Raw genomic sequence first — 23963 nt, 5'->3', positions numbered from 1 at the left:
ATTTAATTATAAATATTTTGAAAAAATAAAATAAAAATATTCTCATAAGACTAATAATTACAAATAGAATAAAGAGACCAAAATATACATCCCTAATTTCTTACTATGTATATTTTTGAATTTGGGTGGATAGGTATATCTTATAAAATAAAAATTATTATTATTTAACTTTGCATACAAAATTATACATACACCACAATGTATTCCTTAATCAAATAACACATCAAACAATATATGAATTTATAAAGTTAACATTAAAAAGTTAGAATTTTTCAACTATAAAAATAATTTTTTAAAAAAATAGATTTAATGGTCAAAATAATAATAATAATTTTTTTTTAATATTCCATTTTCATCCTACAATATAATATATAATATAATATATAATATTTGTATATTCATATTTATATTTAACAACCAAGATTATGAGTTCAATAATAAATATTTAAAAAGAATAAAAATAATGTCATGTAAGACTATTAATAACAAATAATACAAAATTAATATTAAAAAGAAATGATAAATAGTAACGATCACATTAAAATAATGTAATATATAATATTTATATATTTATATTTATTTATTAAACACAATTATGGATTCAATTATAAATATTTTAAAAAATAAAATAAAATATATTCTCATAAGACTAATAATAACAAATAGAATAAGGAGCACAAAATATACATCTCTAATTTCTTATTATATATATTTTTGAATTTGGGTGGATAGATATATCTTACAAAATAAAAACTATGAAATAAAAATAAATTTATTGTTATAACTTCTAAAAAAATAAACTAATGGTACTCTTCAACTCATGTTTTTATTTATTATAAATTTATTACGAAAAATTGTATTCATATTTCAAATTCACGTAGATATATGAGTTAAAGAATTAAAAACAAAAGAATATCCCTTTGCATTCTTATATTAAAAATAAATGAAATTCTTTCATATATAAATACTATTTTATATAAGATAATTATCAAAACCTCTCAACCACTGCTAATTCAATCCATTGATCCAAGACAACACACAAAATTTGATAAGATATTAAATAGTACTCTTATATTAAAGTTTATCATAGTAATTTTATAATCAAAATAAAATTTATATATTAAAGTAATAAATCAATGTAACATTAAATTTTTTAACAATAATTTAATTTTTTTTTATTTTTTATGTTCTCATATTTTATCGCTTTGGTAATCATATATACTTTTAAAAAATTAAAAATAAAACTAGAATATATCTTACTTATATACAAACACAACGGTTAAAAAAGAGTATAAAGATATTCGTTTTTTATCCCCCGTATTTAAAAAAGTACTGCATAAATAAAGATTAACTTCTTTTATTATAAATTTTTTGTCCAATTGAAAAATTAACGAGTGATAAAATTTAGTAACGGTAAAATATATTCGTAATTTAAAAAAAATATAATTACTATATTAAATATTAAATATTATAAATCAATGGATAAACAACTTTCAAATTCTCGAATTAAAGACATTTACAAAATAAGTAATTTGATATACAACTATTAAAAATACTACTATATTAACCCATGACATTAATCATGAAACCTATCATTATTTTTTACTAAAAAATATATCTTAATTTAATAATATTAAATAGATAAGAAATCTTTAATGATAAAAAAAATCGTATCAAATCAAAATTTAATAACATGAGAAATATCAACGTAAACACAAAAAAACAAGGATACATTACATTATAACAAATAAACTATTTTTAAACATATATTTGTATTCTTAATTGTCGTAATTGATAAAATAGTCATCATATCATCAATTTATGGTAACAAATTAAAAAAACAAATTAAAATATCTCAAACATTAATGGACGAGATTCAAACTTTTGAAAAAAACACTATAAAAAAATATAATAGAAGCATAAAAAAAACTATTTGTATTATAATAAAGAAATACAGATCTATTCTAAAATAATTAAAGTCACTGATATTTTGTTTCACACAGTCAAAGTTAAATAATAATATGATAACTAATTCCTCTCTTATGAGTTTAAATTATGCTTATTATTGATATTTCTCTTTAAAAATATAGGTATGGAAATACATGGTAACAGAACTAGTCCAAGTAACAGATCCCTTGGTTAGTATCTTATATGCTTAAAACATATAAACACATTGATATAAGTTATTTTGTCTGCACATTAAATCTTCTTAACATAGAATATTAACAAAATTAACCAACTTAATTAACACGCTTTATTTTATTGCTAAGCACTAATTTTTTATTTTTTCAAAAAAGTATACAACATATTAAATTTGCAGTTTTTTTTTAATATAGGTGTAGGTCGAGACACCAATGCTGCTACTAATTCAAGGCCTCAACCAATTGCTTCTTATGAACCAACTACAAACAATGCTAGAACTCATGCAAATATGAATGGTGAGTATTGTATTTATATTTCTAATATTTTATCATCATCATCATATAATAATCGTTTAAGACATTTATTATATTGAATAAATATAAAGTTTTGTTAATGTATACTACTATATAAAATGTGTTTAGTTAAACTTATTGTATTATTATGCTTATTGTCTATATTACTCTTAAAATTATGCTTACTATATATTGTAAACACAATTTTTAATTTAATAAAAAAAAGTAAAATAAATACTTAACAAATAAAACATTTAAAATAATCAATACATTTATGAAACTAATTATAATAAGAATAACTTTGTAATAAAATTTTTGTAACAACATATATCTTTTAAAATTAAAGATTAAAACTAAACAAAAAAAAAATATAATTTAAACACAAAAATAATGATTAACGGATACTACAAAAATATTGATGTCCTATCTCATGTATTCAAAAATATACTGTTCAAATTATATGGGTCAATTTTATTATAAGGTCATTAACAAATTAAGAATTTAATAAATGGTGAAATTTGGTGATGGCACGATGTGTTCTAATTTCTTAAAATAAAAAAAACTAAACATTATATTAAATGTTACAAGTCAATAGGTAACTAAATATTGTAAACTTCAAATTAAAAACATAGATAACAGTGTATACATTTTTATGAGTTACAAGATAAATTTTTAATGAATCACTAATTTAAGTACTAAATAAAAATAATGCCACAACAACTATTATCCAATAGCAAAAATCATGAGACACATAATATCATTTAGTGATGGAAAATAAATTTTAACGTAGTTACAGTAACTAGGGAATAAACCCTTGATGGTAAAAAAAACTATCAAATTAAAATTTAATAATGTAAGAAATATTAACATAAATACCCAAATAAATAAGAAGAAAAGTACATGCATATTTTCCATAAAAAATATTTATACAATTTTAATCGACAAAATTTTTATTATATCGTTAATTTATCATAATAAATTTAAAAAATAAAATTAAAATTATTATAAATTAATAGGCGACATTAAAAACTTTCATAAAATTGAATATTAAACAAAAACACAATAGAATCATATCATTTTAAAAATACTCTTTGTATATTTCAGTATAACTCGGAATAAAAATCTGCTCTATTAAATATATTTAACCTCCTGTATTACCAAAAACTTTAAACTTTGACATCTTATATGAGTTTAGGCAACAGAAAAATCTAGAAAAAGACACTACATCTTTAAAAATTACGTTTATTTTTTAAAAAATCATCCTCAATTGAAAAGTTGTATATATATTCTTTGTTTACTCTTGATTCCACTATCTAAATAATATGAAATAATTAATGAATTTTACCTGAGTACCTAACGATACAATTATTGGCACATGTAGGAAAAAAATCTATAACATTATATTATTTATCTATACGAGTGCAGAAATTAGACACCATGTTAGAACATCCCACAATTGTGCTCGGAAATTTCAAGAGAATACAACAGTGCTTCAAACTACACTACCTACTCCAAGGACATGTACACATTGTAATGCACGTCTGTTTCATCATGAAACATTTGACATGTGTTGTAATGGGGGAAAAGTCTCTTTGCCCCAAGTAAATGCTCCTCAAGAATTACTTGAAATCTTCTTAGACCCTTCTGCAGAAGGGAACCATTTCAGGAAATACATTCGTGGTTACAATAATGTTATTTTATTCACTTCGTGTGGTGTAGACATAGACGAACAATTGGCTACAGCAAGTCATGTGCTCAAGGATCAATGTACCACAGTATAGGAGGATTTCATTAGGATCAAAGGGCACGACTACGGTTCTTGCAACTGTATATATACGATACTGAGCACATGTTACAAAATATGATACTGGAGAACGCACAACTGCATGAAAGTTTGGTTTTGAAGCTACAACAATTGTTGCACCGATATAATCCTTTTATCCATGTATTCCGCCAGCTTGCACAACGACTAGATGTGCAAGAGTGTAGTTTGGTGATTAGAGAGCGACCTACCAGTCAACCACAATAGAGAGTGATGATATTGAAACAATGGTGTGCAGACGAGATATCAAGGTTCAAACTCATGCTGGTAACCTTAGAAGGATTCATGAGTTTGTTGGCTATTATGATCCACTACAATATCCTTTTATTTTTCCATTTGGAACCCATGTATGGGATATCAATACTCGAACTCAACGTGGGAACAAAGTAGCATGCCGTACATATTATAGCTATGTACTCTAAATACAAACTCATATATTTGCTATATCATTTATAAACTTCCTTAGATGATAGTTTGTACCAATACATTATTTCATAATTTTTAACAATTTTCTAATATCCTCAAAATTCATAGATCTTCTCCGATGATCACTCAATAGTTTTGCAAGTGGGGCAACTTCTTCAACAATATGTTGTTGACAACTATGTGAAAATGGAAACAGGCAAGCTAAGATGGGTTCTGTAATGACCCAACTCCCAGTATGCCATGGTCATACAAGAAGCTAAGTGTTACTAACTTGTCCTTCCTAACTATTATCTATTATTTAATATATGAGCCTGTGCCTTGTTAGAACATTGCCAATTTTACGAGTAACTTTTTTTTTTAACTTATATCATTGCGAGCGAGGGAGTAAAATAAATAAGCACACACTGATAGAAATAATAAAGAAGCATAAAGAAACATAGAAACACAACTGGTAATATACATCATGTACACTATAACAAAACATGTAGCGTTTACACAAGATCAAGTCAGTTTACATCCTCGTCAACCTATGTAGCTAATATATACACGACACTCCCAGGGCTTGGCCTATACAAAAAGCCGCTAAACTGGTGCCCAGGCTAGCCTAACCACTATATAGCTCCTAGCTCTCGGGTGTACTAACACAAGTGAGAGACTAACAATAGATAATGTAACACTAGAGTGTCATCAAAAGAGTACCGCTACAGCTGTCAAACTATATCTACACGTGGCCGTTCAAGAGATCGTCGTGAGGCTCGCCCATCTCTTCATTCTGCTCTATCTCTATCTCAGGGATCCTCCTCCTCCTCATCGTCTGTGGCTACAGCTATACGCTCAGATCCACCAGAAATACTGCTGTCACTATGTACAAAACCATTCGCGAGCACAGGTCCATTCGCGTATATCGGAGCTACCCCGTCATCCGGTAGTGCCGACTCAGTAGGCTGTGGAAAGTCTAAGATTGGCTCAGGGCGAAGGTCCCACTCTGGTAGAATCACATGTACGTACTCTCCAGCTATCTCGGGCTCATCAAGAATGATAGGCTCAGGTGCCACCTCATTTAAGGGTTGAGCTGGTATAGAGTGTCCGTGATCATCGGGAAAAGGATGTCCAGGTGCATCAGGGTGTAACCAGGATAAGGGAAAGTCGTAAGAATCATCAGGATCAAAAAGCGGACTATACAAAGGATGTTGGAAGGGACGGTTTTGTAACATATAACGTCTCATACGAAGCTCCGCACTCAGAATGTAGTAACCATAGTACACTGGATCCTCGTAAATGTGTAGGTCGTCGACTTCATAGAATATCACGCCCATTTCCATCTGAAGGGGAGGAAGGGAGAGAAGGGGTAAGAACTGGGGAGTTCTTAGTAGGGCCGGGGTTATTAGTTAAGTTCATTAATTCCGTGTTGTTTAGCAGATAAATAGTAGAATACCGAGAAGCAGTGAACAGAAGAAACAGATAACTAGAGAAAACAGAGAAAATAGAAAGCAAAACACAAACAAGAGAATACAAGAAAACAAAACACAGACACAGTGAATAGAATGCAAACAAAGAAAGCATACATTCAAACAACAACCATAACAGAGTAAATGCGCAACCAAGTATGATGCATGTCTAGCCCTAGTGCAGGTAATGAGCTCATTTGTCGGTTACATACCCGCTTTCGACGTTACCTAGCAACCTCTGTCTGGATAAAGCTTTCCTGTTGGCAATATCCACTGCAAGCAACCTTTGTCTTGCAGGGCGGCACTTATTAGCCGATATACACCCAACAGACTCACTGTAAGCAACCTCTGTATTACAGGAGCAACAACACATTCACTATAAGCAACCTCTGTCTTACAGGAGCAACAACACACTCACTGTAAGCAACCTCTGTCTTACAGGAGCACACTCATCTCGATACCTCTGTAAGAAACCTCTGTCTTACCGCAAAGCATTGTAGCAAGGTATCCTAGGAAAGCGTTCTGAGTGGTCGTACCACCATCTATCTGACTGCCTCTCTGCAGCAGATTCTTACATAATCATTCTCATTATCATCATTCATTAACATTCTCATTATTCATCATCACTTTCACATTCTTATGCAGTACCTCTTTCTTTCTCTGTTCAATCATGCTATACAAACTCTACAGCATTTTACTTTTACAACATCTTAACTCAAACCATTTCTCTTTATCACATTACTCTCTTTTCTTTGTCTTTTTACTCTGCTCTAGTTATTCTTTTCTCTGTATCCCTTTATTATGCTCTAGTTACTCTTTTCTCTGTATCTCTTTACTTTTCTCTGGTTACTCTGTTCTCTGTGCTTCTTTACTCTGCTTTGATTTCTCTGCTTAACATATGTATTTAAAGCTTATGTAAATTTTGGTATGAATAGTTAGTCTGTCCCAAGTATAGGTTCATTAAGTCTATACTGAAACAGTTTAACTTTTCATATATTAACTAACCCTAGTCGCAACTCAATGACTAACTATGTTGCCCTAGTTTGTGGTTCCCCCCACAAATCTTCAAGAACAACTACAAAAGCCCGCTCAACCTCATTAAGCATCTCCCATGTATAACGTGGCACTCTCACATTCTTTTGCCACTATAGAGGAAAAGCAGGCTTGTCATTCTCATCAAGAAAAAAGGGGTGGACCCCCTCAACAGCACGGACTCGGAAGAAATAATTTATAAAATCTTTAAAAGACTCATCATACATGGAAAAAACTTTATGCCCTTGGGCCGATCTGAAAGAAACCCAGGAAGATTTCTTTTTGGAAGAACCTCGGGGCTTGGCCGAGACAAAAAGATAGAGGAAAAGAGTTTCAGAAGGTGTTACGCCTAACTCTTGGTAAAGCAGTTGAAATATTTTGATAAAACCCCAGGAATTTGGATGAAGCTGGGATGGAGCAATATTACATGACCACAACAAGTCGGTCTCGAAACCAATAAAAGGAAAAGTAACGTCCAACTGGCTGAAGAAATATTCATAGGCGTAGAGGAAGGGACGCTCCCCCTCGACGAAAGTAGGAAAACAAGCCCTCTCATCAGAGTCAGGAGCTACAAGCTCATAATCCCTCTCCCGAGCACTGTTACCACAGATCCTATGACGTTTCCTCAGCTCTACAGAAAATTCAACATCCACGACTGAGACACACATTAGGACAAGGGAGTCCAGCCAATCGGACATCCCCTCGGGAACTTTGGAAGACACCTCTACAACGTTATTGCGAGAAGACATGAGGCCAACTAATCCTACAAAAAAAAAAAGAAGATTGAATTACTAAAAAACATCTCGGAGGAGGGTAAAGTAACTCGACTAATATGATACAGACGAACAAACAGAAAAGGAAAACCCCAAGATTCAAACCAGAGTCCTGGGGCATCCTTTGGAGGCAGTGGCAAAGCAAGGTTTCAAGAAAAATCTACAGCTTACGTCTCGGCATCCCCCAAACAAAAAGAAGATTTCAAACAGCAAGCATTTTCATAGGAGAAAGACAAAACACAAAAAAGTACAAAAAGTCATCAAAGCCATTATCCTTTTACAAAAAGCTTCGACAACACCAAACATGCCAACCAGAGAATCGTCAAAGACACAGCCTTTTCTCCAGAATCAAACAAAAACCATCATCGAAAGCACAAGCAGAAACGGTGATAACATGCAAAAGCCCTAAAAGCATCAAGCAACAGGAAAGGCAAAAAAGTTCATACAAAAGATGAAGAAACTCCCAGAACGTACCATACAACAGCAATTAGGCACAACAAAAACAGAAAGATCCAAACTTTCTCCAAGCAAAATCAAAACTTCACCACAAAACCAGAGCCAAAGCAACAAAAGAGAAAAGTAATTGCAAAATGGAACTAACCTGGAGAAATGAGAAGTTCTGGAAGAAGTAGAAAGGAAGGAATCGCTGGACCACTGGAAGGAACCGCAACGCAAGAAAAGACAGAGACAAAGAAAACGAAGGAGTTACAAAGAAAAAGGAACAAGAGAAACCGTTTTTCTGAGGAAGCAAAATTCAAAATAAGGCCAGGAGAAATGGGGCAATTAATACCAATTAATGAAGGTATTAAACCCTCGCACGTTCTCTAAAATAAAGCGCTAATATAAAAGCGCGCATTTTTAGAGGAAAAACGTTCTACATTCAAAAAAGCTCTACAAAGAAAGGAATCGACAAAAGTGCTCGAGTTCGGCTTCGTTATAAAAAGTTCAAAGTAAAAAAACTCGACCTCAAAGCAGAAGACCGAGCTCAAGCAGGGGCACTGTTCATACTCTGGGTCGAGCCATCCAACCCGGGATGTTCAGTAACAAAGCGACCGACCTCTTCAGGTCAGGCTATCCGACCTCTTCTCAAAGAGCTCGGCTAAATCGACAGGAAAGCCCAGTAAAGGGCCCAAATAGAGGAACACGACCCAAATCCAAAGGCAGTTCAAGCCTGTAGAGATAAAGGCGGTTTCCTTGAAGATAAGCTGACCTCACCCAAAGATAAGATAAGATAACTAACTTATCTTATCTAAAAAGGTCACTCCACACCATTATAAATACACTGGAGCACCCAAGTATAACTCATACTCTGATTCTACTAAAAACCTGTTTAATACCCATGCTAACTTAAGCATCGGAGTCTCTTGCAGGTACCCCCACCCTACGGTGACCAAGGATCAGAGATGCAGCCAGTCCAAGAAGTCGGACCGACAGCTCCGGACGCAACCAGCCAGCCGGACACGTCATCTCCGACCAGTACAGAAGATCTCATCCGAGATCGACCTACATTTTCAGGTAACCTTCGGAACAGTATCCATTGCAAGCAACCTTTATCTTGCAGGGCGGCACTTATTAACCGATATACGCCCAACAGACTCACTGTAAGCAACCTCTGTATTACAGGAGTAACAACACACTCACTGTAAGCAACCTCTGTCTTATAGGAGCAACAACACACTTACTGTAAGCAACCTCTGTCTTACAGGAGCACACTCATCTCGATACCTCTGTAAGCAACCTCTGTCTTACAACAAAGCATTGTAGCAAGGTATCCTAGGAAAACGTTCTCAGTGGTCGTACCACCATCTATCTGACTGCCTCTCTGTAGCAGATTCTTACATAATCATTCTCATTATCATCATTCATTAACATTCTCATTATTCATCATCACTTTCACATTCTTATGCAGTACCTCTTTCTTTCTCTGTTCAATCATGCTATACAAACTCTACAGCTTTTACTTTTACAACATCTTAACTCAAACCATTTCTCTTTATCACATTACTCTTTTCTCTTTGTCTTTTTACTCTGCTCTAGTTATTCTTTTCTTTGTATCCCTTTATTATGCTCTAGTTACTCTTTTCTCCGTATCTCTTTACTTTTCTCTGGTTACTCTGTTCTCTGTGTTTCTTTACTCTGCTTTGATTTCTCTGCTTAACATATGTATTTAAAGCTTATGTAAATTTCGGTATGAATAGTTAATCTGTCCCAAGTATAGGTTCATTAAGTCTATACTGAAATAATTTAACTTTTCATATATTACCTAACCCTAATCGCAACTCAAGGACTAACTATGTTGCCCTGGTTTGTTAGCTAGTCTCTGTCTATTTTTCTGTCATTAAAATTTTACAGACTTTTTCTTTGATTTTTATCTCTTCTTTAACTTTTTATCTTTCCTTTATCTTTGCCTCACTAATATGTTTTTACCACTCCCTAAGTGTTTTATGAAGGTAATTATGAGATTCTGTGCTTAAAGTTGTCTTTCTAAAGCTTTTACAGAAAACTGCCGTTTCTGCATTATTTTATTATTTTTATTAAAATAATATTTTTAATTAAATATTATTATTTAATATTTTATTATTATTTATTATTTTATCATTAAATTTTCAAAAATTACCCCACTTTAACTTTTAACCTTTAAAATTCACTTTTTACCACCCGTAACTTTTAATATTTCTACTTTAACCACCCTAACTTTCAGAAATTACCAAATAACCCCTCAAACACCAAAATAATTACAACCTTGCCCTTTTTAAGATCTAAAAGGTGTTCTTCAATGTTCTTTATCACACTCAAAGTGTTCTTCGTGTTCTTCGTAAATTCTTCATATTCTTTCTCTGTTTTCACTCGTTTTTCAGTCTTTTTAGCAACCGATTTTTAACATAATTCAAAATAAATTCCCAGCCACTAAAATCCCATCTTTTCTACGTGTTTTAAACATAAATTGAACCCCAATTTAAGGATTAGGGTTCGTTTTTCCATCTGCACTCAAGAACATGTTTCATAGCTTGAATATCATCAAATTTCATCAAAATTTCACCAAATTTTCAACAAGAATCACTCATATAAACAATAAATTTCAAGCACTGCTAAACCATATCATAATTACACAAATCAAACACAATCAATCAAGATTAAATTTGTCAAACCCTACCTGGTTTTGCTGCTCCTAATTCGATTAGACTTTCAAGTGGTCCTTAAGCACTTTTTCCTCCTAAATCATATCAAGATGTTATAAATTCAAAAACTCTCAACTAACCAAATCTCACTCAGCATGTTAGAAAGTGATTTCTAACCTTATACTTGCTGTAAATTCACGTTTCTTGGCCCTCAAGTCAAGTTAAGCATGATTCCTAAGGAAAAACATCAAGAAAACACATGTTTTGCATGGTTTTCCTTGAAAACTGAATTGAAGAGGGAGAGAGACAGCCATCTCACCTTATTTTCAGCCTTGATATATTATATGGTTATGTAGAGGAAGAAAAAAGGATCATTTTGGTGAAATCGGAGTTTTGATTTGAGTTTTAGTTCAGAAGAAATCAAGCTTTGAAGGTTTGGAACTAAGAACTTTTCTCTCCTTTTTCTCTTGATGATTTTCGGCCACAATGAGGAAATGAGGCAGCCTTGGGGGTTTTGGGGGTGTAGGGTGAGTTGTGATTGGTTGGCTTGGAGGTGGGTTAAAATAATATTAAAATATCTCAGGTGTATAACTACTAAAACTAGATGTATCGGAACACTTGTAAAAACATCTCTAAAAATTATTTTCTGAGCTACTAGCATAAATGACACTAGTAACTTATTTATTATGAGAGTAAAACATGTATAATGAGGCCTTAGCATTGCTAAAGTCATCAGAGAGTGCTGGTGCTAAGCTGCACCAGTAAACTGTGAACCCGATTAAACCGATTTTTTGTTTTTAACTAAAACTAACCAGGTAACCTTATAATATCATTTAAGAAGCTTTTGATACTCATATAATGATGATATTATCCTATTATCTCTCTTCTCTTATGAATCGAGTCCGGTTCGTCAAATTGAGACTATTTACGAAAAACCGAATCAAAACTCCTAACCTAACCGATACGGTTCAAAAACTAGGTTCTTCGTGACTGTGTTATCGAGCTTGCCTCATAAAAGGCTCTAAATTAAAGATGACATAATGACAATGAGGGTTGAGATACTTGATGATATATCAGAGGTTCTCCCCTTACTGATCCTCTGGAGTTCTCCGTACTTTCAGAAAAGATCTCGCGTACTCGAAAACCGGGGTTGTTACAGGTTCGACAAAGACAAAAGGAACTTTGAGCTGAACTATATCAAGGCTTACAAGATGCTTTGCCTACAGGAGAGAATAATGCTGGTAACTATTATTCAATTTAATGGCCACACGATTGATCATTACGTGTTCTCGAAGTTAAACATTCAAACTAATAATACTTTTCTCTAAAATTGGTTTTAGAAAATGTTGGTAGAAGAACGATATTTCCATCGTCATTCGCGGGTAGTCGTCGAGACATGACCCAACAGTACGAGGATGGAATGGCTATTGTTCTTAAAGATTGCAAACCAGATATTTTTCTCACTATGAAATTCAATCAATCATGGTCAGAAATAGCTTTGAAACTCAATCTTACTCAAACTTCACAGGATCATTCGGATCTAACAACTAGGATTTTCATAGCAAAATTCAAACAATTAAAGGAGGATGTTATTACCAAAGTTGTATTGGGAAAGGTGAAAAGTTATATTTATGTCACTGCATTTTAGAGAAGAGGATTGCTACACGTACATATGTTGCTAATCCTAGAAAAGAATGACAAGTTGAATGATCCTAACCAATATGATAGTTTAGTATGAGAAATACCATGTAAAGAAATAGAACCATACTTACATGGGGCAGTTGATAGGAGAATTATTCATCGATCTATAATTTTTCTTAGAAAATTAGAACTTCATTGTAAGCATAGTTCCAAACCAACAAACAACTCTCGCATCAAATTTAATTTGGTTGTCACAAGTACAAACCTCAATGAAAGTTTAACCGAAGTATTTAAACCTCGGGTTGTCTCACAAGAAATTGCAATGAAGTGTATGCTTATTGGCTATGAAGGAATAAGGGGTTTGATTGATGAAGAGGCAAGAAATTAAATGGGCGAGAATTTAAATGACAAGAAAAGTAGATCAAGCAATCAATTAAAGAAGGCAATTAACAAAGAGAGACATTCATGGCAAGAATTGAGAATATAGGCTTTCTATCCTAGTCATGCAATGATTAATTCATCCTATTTAGTCAACTCCGGCAAATGGAAGAAGGTATCATGTTATCTTCACATAGGGAGAACGTCAAACAAGACTAACCAATCATATCACAATAATAAACAAGAATTTATCTTATTACGTCATCCCCGACGATGGAGGAAGCTATCATGTTATCCTCATACTCAAAGAAAGTCTAATAAGACTAGCTAATCTCAATCTAAAAGTCCTAATCACTTACTAATTGAATTAGCAAAATATTAGCGTCAATGGAAACAATATTAGCTAACAACTCTAGATCACTAACATAAGTTGGGTTTTCAAGACTCAAGATTGTCTAATTACTCTTCCCAAGCTAAGAATGCTCAAGATCTACTCTAACATCCAACCAAGTATTTTGTCAAACACTTGGAAGGCATAAAAGGAAAGCATGGTAAATGTGCAAGAAATAGCAAAATCTACCAACTACCAAGTGTAAAGAAAGTAAAATCACAACTCAAATCAACAATAAAAGGGCATCAAACATCAAATTTCATTAAATGAGATCCAAATCCAACATGAGTGCATGAGCATAAAAAAGACATGAAAGTAAAATTAACATCACAAACTAAGAGAATTCAAGTGTAGAAACAAGAAATTGTAGAGGAGACAAGATGAAATCAAGAAATTGGACTTAGATCTAAGATGCAAACTAGCCTAGAACCCTAATTCTGGAGAGAAGAGGGAGTTTCTCTCTCTAGAAACTAAACTACATGATGCCAATTCTACAACTAAGTGCTCCTCCCTTGCCCAAGCTTAAATTCTCCATGAAATAGCATCAGAAATGAGTTGGATTGGGCCCAAAATGCTTCAAAAATTGTTGGCCACGAGTTACCTTTAGTGAGTCACGTGCAGCAACCCACGCGTACGCATGATACACGCGTACGCGTCCCTAAATTCCAGGAAACTATGACAAATTTTATATCAATTGAATCCCCAGATGTTAGCTTTTCAACGCAACTAGAACCGCCTCATTTGAACCTCTGTAGCTCAAGTTATGATCGATTAAGTGCGAAGAGGTTAGGGTTGACAACTTTGCCGTTCCTTCATTTCTTCATGAGTTCTCCCACTTTGCATGCTTTTCCTTCATTCCTTCAATCCAATATTTTCCTTCTAAACTTGAAATCACTTAACAAATATATCAAGGCATCGAATGAAATTAAAGGTGAATAAAAATTACCAATTTAAGGGCCTAAAAAGCATATTTTTACACTTAATCATTGAATAAATATGGGAAAATGTGATAAAATCCCGCAAAATAAGTACAAGATAAACCACAAAATTGGGATTTATCAGCAGTGCTAAGGCATATGGTCCATGGTCCTTGTGGAACACTTAATCAATCTTCACCATGCATGAAAAACAGTCAATGTAAACGCAACTACCCAAAAGAGTTCGTACTAGAGACATGAGGAGGTGATGACCCATATCCTCAATATAGGAGGCAATTTGATACTCGAATTCCTATAAACCAAAATGTCACAATTGACAATAGATGGGTAGTTCCGTACAACCCTTGGCTACTACTGAAGTATGATTGTCATATCAATGTAGAGATATGTCGCTGTATCAAGAGTATAAAGTATCTATACAAGTACTGCTATAAGGGACCAGATCGTGTTGCAATGGAGGTTCACAGACGTTCTCATTATGATGAGGTGAAATAGTTTATTGATGCAAGATGGATTGCCGCTCCAGAGGCATGCTGTGGGGTATTTAAATTCAACCTTTACCGAATGTACCCATCAGTTGAAAGGTTGCAAGTTCATTTGCAAAATCAACATCAAGTGAGATTTTATGAGCACCAAACTATTTCTAAAATAGTTAATAATGAGTATTTCTCAAGAACAATACTCACTGAATTATTGGCACCTAATCGGACTGATGACCAACAATCTAGACATCTTTTGTACAGGAAAATCCCAGAATATTATAGTTGGCACAATAAGGAAAAAGAATGGTGTCGACGCAGGTCACAAAAGAGAGCTATCGGTTGGATCTATACCGTTTTGCCAACAGAAGGTAAAAAATTCTATTAGTGTATTCTGTTGTCAAATGTAAGAGGCCCAACTAGTTGGGATGATTTGCTAACAGTGAATGGTATCCAATATTCGTCCTTTAAGCAATCCGCTCAGCATCGAGGGCCGTTAGAGAGTGATAGCAATATAAGATCATGTTTGGTTGAGGCATCTATTTTAAGAATATCATGTGCTTTAAGAAGGTTGTTTGCCACCATCTTAATTTTTTATAAGCCAACAGTTGTAAGAAGTTGGTGGGACAAGTTTCTTTCATGTATGGTGGATGATTACGCATCAACAAGCACTAAAACATACCATGGTTTGACAAATCGTTTGCTTAAGGATTTAAATGACATCCTCCTACAACATGAAAAACATATTGCACAATACGATTTACCAGCTCTAACCTCGGACAACGACAACGACAACTTCATACCTAGAATTATCAAGAAGAAATGTCTATTAAAGTTCCTCAAGAAGTCCTGTGTGCTATAGAAAGATTGAATCATGACCAGTATGTGGCTTTCAGGTGCATTATGAATACAGTTCATCGGAGAGAAAGTGGAGTGTTCTTCATTGATGGACTAAGAGGAGCAGGTAAAACATTTCTTTACAAAGCTATAATTGCAGACTTAAGAAGTAAAGGGCATATTGTCTTGATAACTGCGTCCTCAAGAATAGCTGCAACTTTACTGCTTGGTGGTCGAATAGCTCATTCTAGATTTAAGATCCCAATCAATGCAGAGCCATCCTCCATGTGAAATATAAGTAAACAATCTGATCTCGCAAAACTGATTAGGCAGACGACCGTGGTAATTGGGGATAAACCACCAATGGCTAATAAAGAAACAATGGAATCATTAGACTACACATTGCGAGACATATTAGAAAACAATAATCCATTTAGAGGAAATGTGATGGTTATGGGAGGGAATTTCTGCCAAGTACTACTTGTTATCCCGAAAGGAAGTAAGTCGCAAATGATTTCAGCTTCTATTGTTAAATCACATTTGTGGGCATTCACCAAAAGTTTCCACTTGCGACAAAATATTCTATCTCTTAACGATCATGATTTTGCGAAGTATCTCATGTGAATAGGGGATGGGATTGAGCCTACCATATCTGAGGACTTGATACATATAGAAGCACACATGGCAATACCATGGGAAGGAGGCATCATTACACAAATTAATAGAAGAAACTTTTCCAAATTTGCAATCTCATGGGTGAGATGCATCTTACATGGTGGAGAGAGCGATATTGACACTTAAAAACCATGATGTACAACAACTCAATGACATAATCATCAACCAATTTTTGGGAGATGAATGAATTTTAGCATCCGTTGATGAAGTAGAAGGAGATACAAATAATATGTATCAACAATAATATCTTAGTGCAATCTCCACGGGTGGATTGCCACCTCATACATTGAAGATAAAAAAAGGTGCTCCTTTGATGTTACTGAGAAACATAGATCCTGAGGCAGGCTTATGCAATGGCACAAGGTTACTGTGTCGAGGAACTTTTTAAAATATGTTAGATGTGGAAATCTTAACAGGCCATCACTCTGGACAAAGAGCTTTTCTGCCTCGGATAAAACACAAAACAACTAAGAACTCAAGATTACCTTTTGTGCTTATTAGAAAGCAATTTCTTGTAAGGTTGAGTTTTGCCTTAACGATAAATAAATCACAAGGGCAAACTATTCCTAAGGTAGGGATCTATCTCCCTAAACATGTGTTCAACCATGGTCAATTATATGTTGCACTATCTCGAAGTGTTTCTCAGTCAACCACAAAAATCTTAGTCAAAGAAGAAATAGTAGCTGGAAAAAACAGACAATTCACAAGGAATGTGGTGTTCAAAGAAATTTTGTTACCTACACCTCAGGTAATTTATATGCTTAGCAAATACGTCCACCTTTTTATAAGTATAATTCGTGTATTATATAATTTTATCATTACAATATCAACATTGGAATAGATAGTTTTGTTCACTAATTTTTACAACTAATGACTAAGATTTTTAACAGATAAATTGATATTACAAGAGCTCATCAGGATATGTAAAGAGATAAGAGAAAAGAACTCGAACATCTTTACTCAACAGGTACGCACCAACTAAGATTCACATAAATTATAGAAATTTTATGATACATCATTGAATATATCAATATTGGGTTCTTAAGAAATTATGGTACGCAATGTTTATATTTACTTTGAAAAGAATTCAAAATTTAACTTCTTTAAATGTTGATATCAATTTTATGACTTTAGAAAAAAATTATAAAAATTAAATTTTAGCAACCAATCAAAGGTACATGTATGTCTTATTTGAGATATATCATTACTTAATCTAAAGTAATATATAAAACACTATTGAAATATATTGTGATACATATTTGGTTTAATAAATTACAAGAAGAAGGATTCCAATCGTTATGGAGTACATGAAAAGATGAGCAATCAATTGCATCAATGAGACCAATCGACAATAAAGTAAATATTACTCACACATGAAATTAAATCAGGTTCGTCCACTCAAAATTTATTCTATTGGTTGGGGAGGTACAGTTAAAGCGGACAAAACTCAGTTTTGGAAGATGATAAAAAGAGAAATATTGGATCAAAAGAATCAAAGGTGATGCAATAAACTTTTAGTATATAATAAATAAAACCGTCTATTTTGACCTATATACCAATTATGTTAAAAGTTTAAGTTTTTTTTTTCAGCCATGAACTCAGAAGAATACAATTAACTCATTTCGATACAAAATAATATCATTGCAGGTAATTGTTATTAAAAAAAAATACCTAACAAATCAGATGTAATATCATTTAATTTATATTTTGTCAATAATAACTCACGAATTATAATCATTTTTTTCCTCCTTTTAGAAAATTCAATGCAAAACAAGATATCTCAATTCTATAGGTTTAAATTGAATTTTTCTCTATAATAAGGAATCAATTTAATTGAATATACCTGAAGCGTTTATATAGTTATTTTTATGGTAAAAAAAATTTGACAGTTTCTCAAGACGCAAGAAGTTATTGATAAAGAAATGTATGATGAATTACGAAAGATTTTTTCTAGGTACACCATCTTTATATTCTTCTTTGTTTTATTAATTATCTTATAGTTTGATATTAAAAAAAAATAAGCATATTCATTTCTTCTGTCCTTCGACTATTTGTAGGAAAATGAAGGCCTCTTCAGATTAAGATCTATATTTTGGCCTACCACTTAAAAAGGATGAAGACAAACATGGATATCCATGATATTTACGTATAATTAACCTTTTGAAAGAAGTAATATGTATTTTGGTTTATATATATTCTTTTTAATTTAGGATAACATTTTTATCGTTATTTTATGAACCATATATTTTTTCGATATCATATATATATTGTGCGTTTATAATTTGGCAATTTAAGTGTTTTTTATAGTAATTTTAATTTCATCCAAACTATCATATAAATAATACTACGTTAAATTTGAAATGATGAAAAAAATACTTATCTGACAATTTAAAAGGTGAATAATATATTAAAAAAAGATAAAATTAATTTCTTAAAAAACAGTAGACAAGCGGCTGAAAGTGCCTGTTGAGCCGCTAGTAATTAATTAATTGCTTATATTAAAATGTTTATATTTATTATTAAATATTTATGTCTTAAAAATATTAATAATTAATATTATTTTAAATATTTTAATTATCTTTAGAATACTATTAATGTTTTGTGAATAATTTTCATATTTATTATGTTTAATTTTTATTGTATTAAAAGATAAGTATTTTAATCCTTTTGACGATTGAGAGTGAGTAGTTTGAATTTAATCTCTTTCACGATTGAAGGTGAAGAAGTTACATAACTCTCTTGTGGGTTAATGGAGAGGTTATAAAATGTGTCTGAGTATGCTGTTTTAGTTTATAAAGATAGGGGTAAAATAGAAAAAAAATTTGGATACCAAATCTCCCATATTCCTACTGTATATTGTTATAGATTTTAAGTACATTAAGATAATACAATAATATCTATAACAAAGATTATTTAGAACAATAATGGAAGGTTTATTAAATCAAAACTTAAGGAAAAATAGATTATTATTAATTAAATACATAAATATACAGGATTCCTACCCATATTATCACCATTCGGTCTGTTACTTGGACCAGCTCCGTTGTTAATATGAGTATCTGAATATTTAGAAAATTTATTCTTAGCATAAAAATAATGTATTTTGAGAACTTAAGAGTACATTCAGTAGATATTAAATTATGGATAAATGGTACAAGGAGTACAGTAACATTGATATATTGTAGAAATAATTCAAATTAAATGATAAACTAACAACATAAATTTATTAATTGGAAGTATAACTAGAGTACCTGACACAGAGTGCTGATGAGCGGCGATTATGGGTATATTTGTGATATCTTCTAATGTTGTTGTCGATGTATCAATTTGTTTTCCTCGTCCAATACTCTCTTGGTAAGTGGCGCACCTTCTGGCCAAGTGTTGCTGCCTCTGTTCTTCGCTCATGTTTTGTCTTCGTCGCCTGGCATAATCTTGCCAAGTTAGTGGACTACTTCCACGTGAATCTTTCATTGATATGTTGTCAACTGTAATTAATCAAAACAATCATATAAACATAGTTTTACACTTTTATTTAATGATGGAAAGCAAATTTTATTAGGTTTTACATTATATTTAAGTGAAGCGAGAATGATGCATGAGAAGAAGGATAAGAAATGAAGAAAGTTTTTATTATTATGCAGTAATAGTAATCTGAGGTGAGAGATAATAAAGGAAGAAAGAAATAATTATAGAAGTTTATGAGATAAGAGAGAATGTGAATGTATATGATAGGAGAGAAGATCAGATGAGATATGTAACACCCTACCACACAGAGTCTTATACTTAAGTCATAAGACAGAGGTGGTTAGGTATTACGACCTCTAAAAGTAAAATTATATATATAATATAGTGAACAAGATTTTTAACTAGGAGCCTTTGAAAAAAAAGGTAAAACAAAATCGTTATATTGAAAAGCGCAGAACTTACGAATTCGATAACGTAAGCAAAACAAGGTAAAAGATAAGCTAACACGGATATATATATACAGAAGAGTGCCAAAATACAGATAACAAAGCTCAAGACTCAGTTTGCGAAGGTAACTTGCCCGAGCATATAAGTATACATACATATATATATCTGAGAACCCAAAAGAAAACCAAAATACAGTTACAGAACCTATTTCTCCAAAATAACCTCTAAAAGGAGTTAATACGGTATATATATAAAGAATAGGGATAATAAGTATCTATATAAATACATATATCCAAAATAAAACCCCGAGAGATAAGGATCTTCGCTAAATCAGAAGCTTCCAGCATGCCTCAGTGACGAGCCTCACATCCTGCATCTGAAAACCACAAAAATCCGCATGGGTGAGAACCAGAGTTTTTTAGCATAGTAACAGTGCCCATATATCTAACATATAATGTTCTGGGAAAGCCGAAGGCAATACCAGAACTTCCAACATATAATTAAAGCTTATAAACATAATTAAACCATAAATTAAAACAGGCAACTAGCTACGGGTCTTCAATCTATCTAAAACTCCCCTTTCCAACTCCTCTGAACCTCCCAACTGCCACCGGAACCATGAATGCATCGATTGAGGAAGAGATGAAAATGAACTTGATCTGGAGGATTGCAATATCTCCTGAGCCCAATGAGCTTCCCCATTTTTTATCTTACCCATTCTTTACATTCTGTAGTTTACATTTATGCTTAATCACCCCATTTCCCTTTAATTTCTTGCAATTTAAACTTCTGCAATTTAATTCCAGTAATTTACTTTCAGTCATTTACATTTCTTGCTCTTTAAGTTTCTTGTTATTTAAATTCTGCAAGTTCTCAATTCCAATTCCGATTAGTTCAACTAGAACACTTCTCTAATTGAAGTTGCTCAACCAATCTATCCCTGTGGGATTTGACTTCACTCTATTGTGAGTTTTTACTTGACGACAATTCGGTATACTTGCCGAGGGAAATTTGTAGCGATACAAGTTTTCGTGCATCAAGTTTATGGTGCCGTTGCCGGGGATGGATTTTGTATTGACAATGATTAAATTGGAGGATAACTAGATTGAACTTTTTTTTCTTTTGTCAATTAATTTCAATTTCAGCTGTTTACTATTATTTTCTGCACTCTTAGTTAATTTTTCTTTGTTCATTTAGTTTCCAGCTCAACTAATCCACTAACTCCACTAACTGTTTGATTAATTACTTTAACTACTCTAACCATAATTTCATTAACTGTGAATTTTGCACTTGCTGTTTGCTGCTTGTTTTGCTAAGTGTATACAGGTAGAAGATGGGCTTCAACCTCTTTTGATAGTGAACCTGATAGGACCTTCCTTAGATTGAGAATGGAAGCAAGAGGCAAGGGAGTAGTTGGAGAACAAGAGTTGGAAGAGGATCTGGACATTACTATGGAAGAAGAGGTTCATAACCATGTTGGAGAAGGTGCTGGCAATCATGCTCCACAAGAGAGGAGAGTGCTAGGCTACTACATTAATCCCAATCCTGGGAATTGGGGGAGCAGCATTCAAAAGCTAACCATTCATGCCAATAACTTTGAGCTAAAACCACAACTCATCACCCTTGTCCAAAATAATTGTTCCTTTGGAGGAGGTGCACAGGAGGATCCCAATCAACATTTAACAACATTCTTGAGAATCTGTGATATTGTGAAAGCCAACGGTGTTCATCCTGACACCTATAGATTGCTTTTGTTCCCATTCTCTCTCAGGGACAAAGCATCTAAATGGTTAGAATCATTTCTTAAGGAAAGCCTCACCACTTGGGAGGATGTTATTAACAAGTTCTTGGCAAAATTCTACCCTCCCCAAAGAGTCAATAGATTGAGAGCTGAGGTTCAAACATTCAGACAACAAGATGATGAAACTCTCTATGAAGCATGGGAGAGATACAAGGAGTTGACAAGAAGGTGCCCTCCAGATATGCTCAATGAGTGGGTGCAATTGCACATTTTCTATGAATGATTAACATATGAATCAAAGAAGGCCGTGGATCATTCTTCAGGAGGTTCCCTCAACAAGAAAAGGACAATTGAAGAGGCCATAGACATCATAGAAACTGTGGCCGACAATGAATTTTTCTATGCCTCTGACAGAAGCAATAACATAGGACTGATGGAGCTGAGTCACATGGATGCAATACTAGCTCAAAATAAGTTGATCACCAATCAACTTGTAGAGCTCAACAAGAAGATGGAGAAGAACCAAGTGGTAGCAATCAACACTTAACCACCAGAGCGAATGAACACAGAGGAATGAGGTGATTGGGAGCAAACTAATTATGTTGGAAACTCATCAAGGCAACCCAATGACCCATACTCCAAAACCTATAATTCTGGTTGGAAGAACCACCCAAATTTTAGGTGGAGAAACCAGCAAAGCCAAAGCCAAGATCATAGACCTCACAACTCCAACCATTACAATAATTCCACTTACCAACAGCCCAACCAAAGACCATACTAATACCCACACAACAACTCTCACCAACCCTCATATCAAGCACAAAGTATCCATCCTCAACCTCCAATTCCCAACATGCCACCACCATCTGAGGATAAATTATCCCGTATTGAGGCCATGCTTGGAGATCTCTGCAAGGAGGTTCAAGACAATAGAACATTCAAAGATGAAGTGAGGGCTAATATAAAGAACCAAGAAGATACTATCAAGAAGCTTGAATCTCAGGTAGGATACCTCTTTCAGCAGATTCCTAAATCCATTGACAGTTTTCCAAGTGATACAGAGAAAAATCCTAGAGGAGAAACAAAGAAACAAGATGGGAAGAGTGCAAAGTAATTACCCTAAGAAGTGAGGAGACTTTAGAGGAAGAAATCAGCAGCTCAACAGAACACACTCAAGAAGCTCCAAGGGAGAAACTAGAAGAGAAAGAACAAGGAATTCACCCTGCACAATGGAAGGAACCAAAAGAGAAGGAAATCTTGAAACCTTATGTGCCAAAAGCACCATTCCCCAAGAGACTCAAGGGTGGTGAGAAAGAGAAGACATACTCTAAATTTCTGGATATGTTCAAATCTCTTCATGTCAACATTCCCTTCATTGAAGCCCTTCAATAAATGCCTTCATATATCAAGTGCATGAAAGAGTTGCTAACCAAGAAAAGTCCATTGAAGAGTGGACAAATAGTGGTGATGAATAAAGAATGCAGCGCCCTCATCCAGAAGGAGTTGCCTACAAAGAAGAAGGATCCAGGAAGCTTTCACATCCATTATGCTATAGGGGACACAATGATTGACAGAGGATTTTGTGATCTGAGAGCAAGCATAAATCTAATGCCTCTGTCTCTCATGAAGAAACTGCAAATCAATAAGTTAAATCTACAGATGTGATCCTTCAATTGGCTGACAAGACCCAGAAATAAGTGCAAGGAGTGGTTGAAAATGTACTGGTAAAGGTAGGGAGGTATTTCCTCCCTATAGACTTTGTTGTTTTTAAAATGGAAGAAAGGTACCTTCATCCAATCATTTTGGGAAGGCCATTTCTAGCCACAGCAAGAGCACTCATAGATGTTGAACAAGGGGAGATGATATTGAGAATACATGACGAACAACTCACTTTTCATGTCTCCAAATCCTTACAT

At 33.3% G+C, this 23963-nt stretch overlaps 1 non-coding gene across 1 annotated transcript; it reads right to left on the bottom strand.

Moving 5' to 3' along the window:
- Positions 1-22186: 22186 nt before the first annotated feature.
- LOC148579962 (small nucleolar RNA R71) lies at positions 22187-22293 on the bottom strand. Its single transcript, XR_015896219.1, has one exon. It is a non-coding gene; the product is annotated as a small nucleolar RNA R71 (small nucleolar RNA).
- Between the last annotated feature and the right edge of the window lie 1670 nt (positions 22294-23963).

This window comes from Arachis ipaensis, chromosome B10 (genome assembly GCF_059453495.1).
Source record: "Arachis ipaensis isolate K30076 ecotype BB chromosome B10, ASM5945349v1, whole genome shotgun sequence".
NCBI lineage: Eukaryota > Viridiplantae > Streptophyta > Magnoliopsida > Fabales > Fabaceae > Arachis > Arachis ipaensis.
Note: the sequence above shows the minus strand (reverse complement) of the source record. Positions and strands in the feature narration are given on the sequence as shown.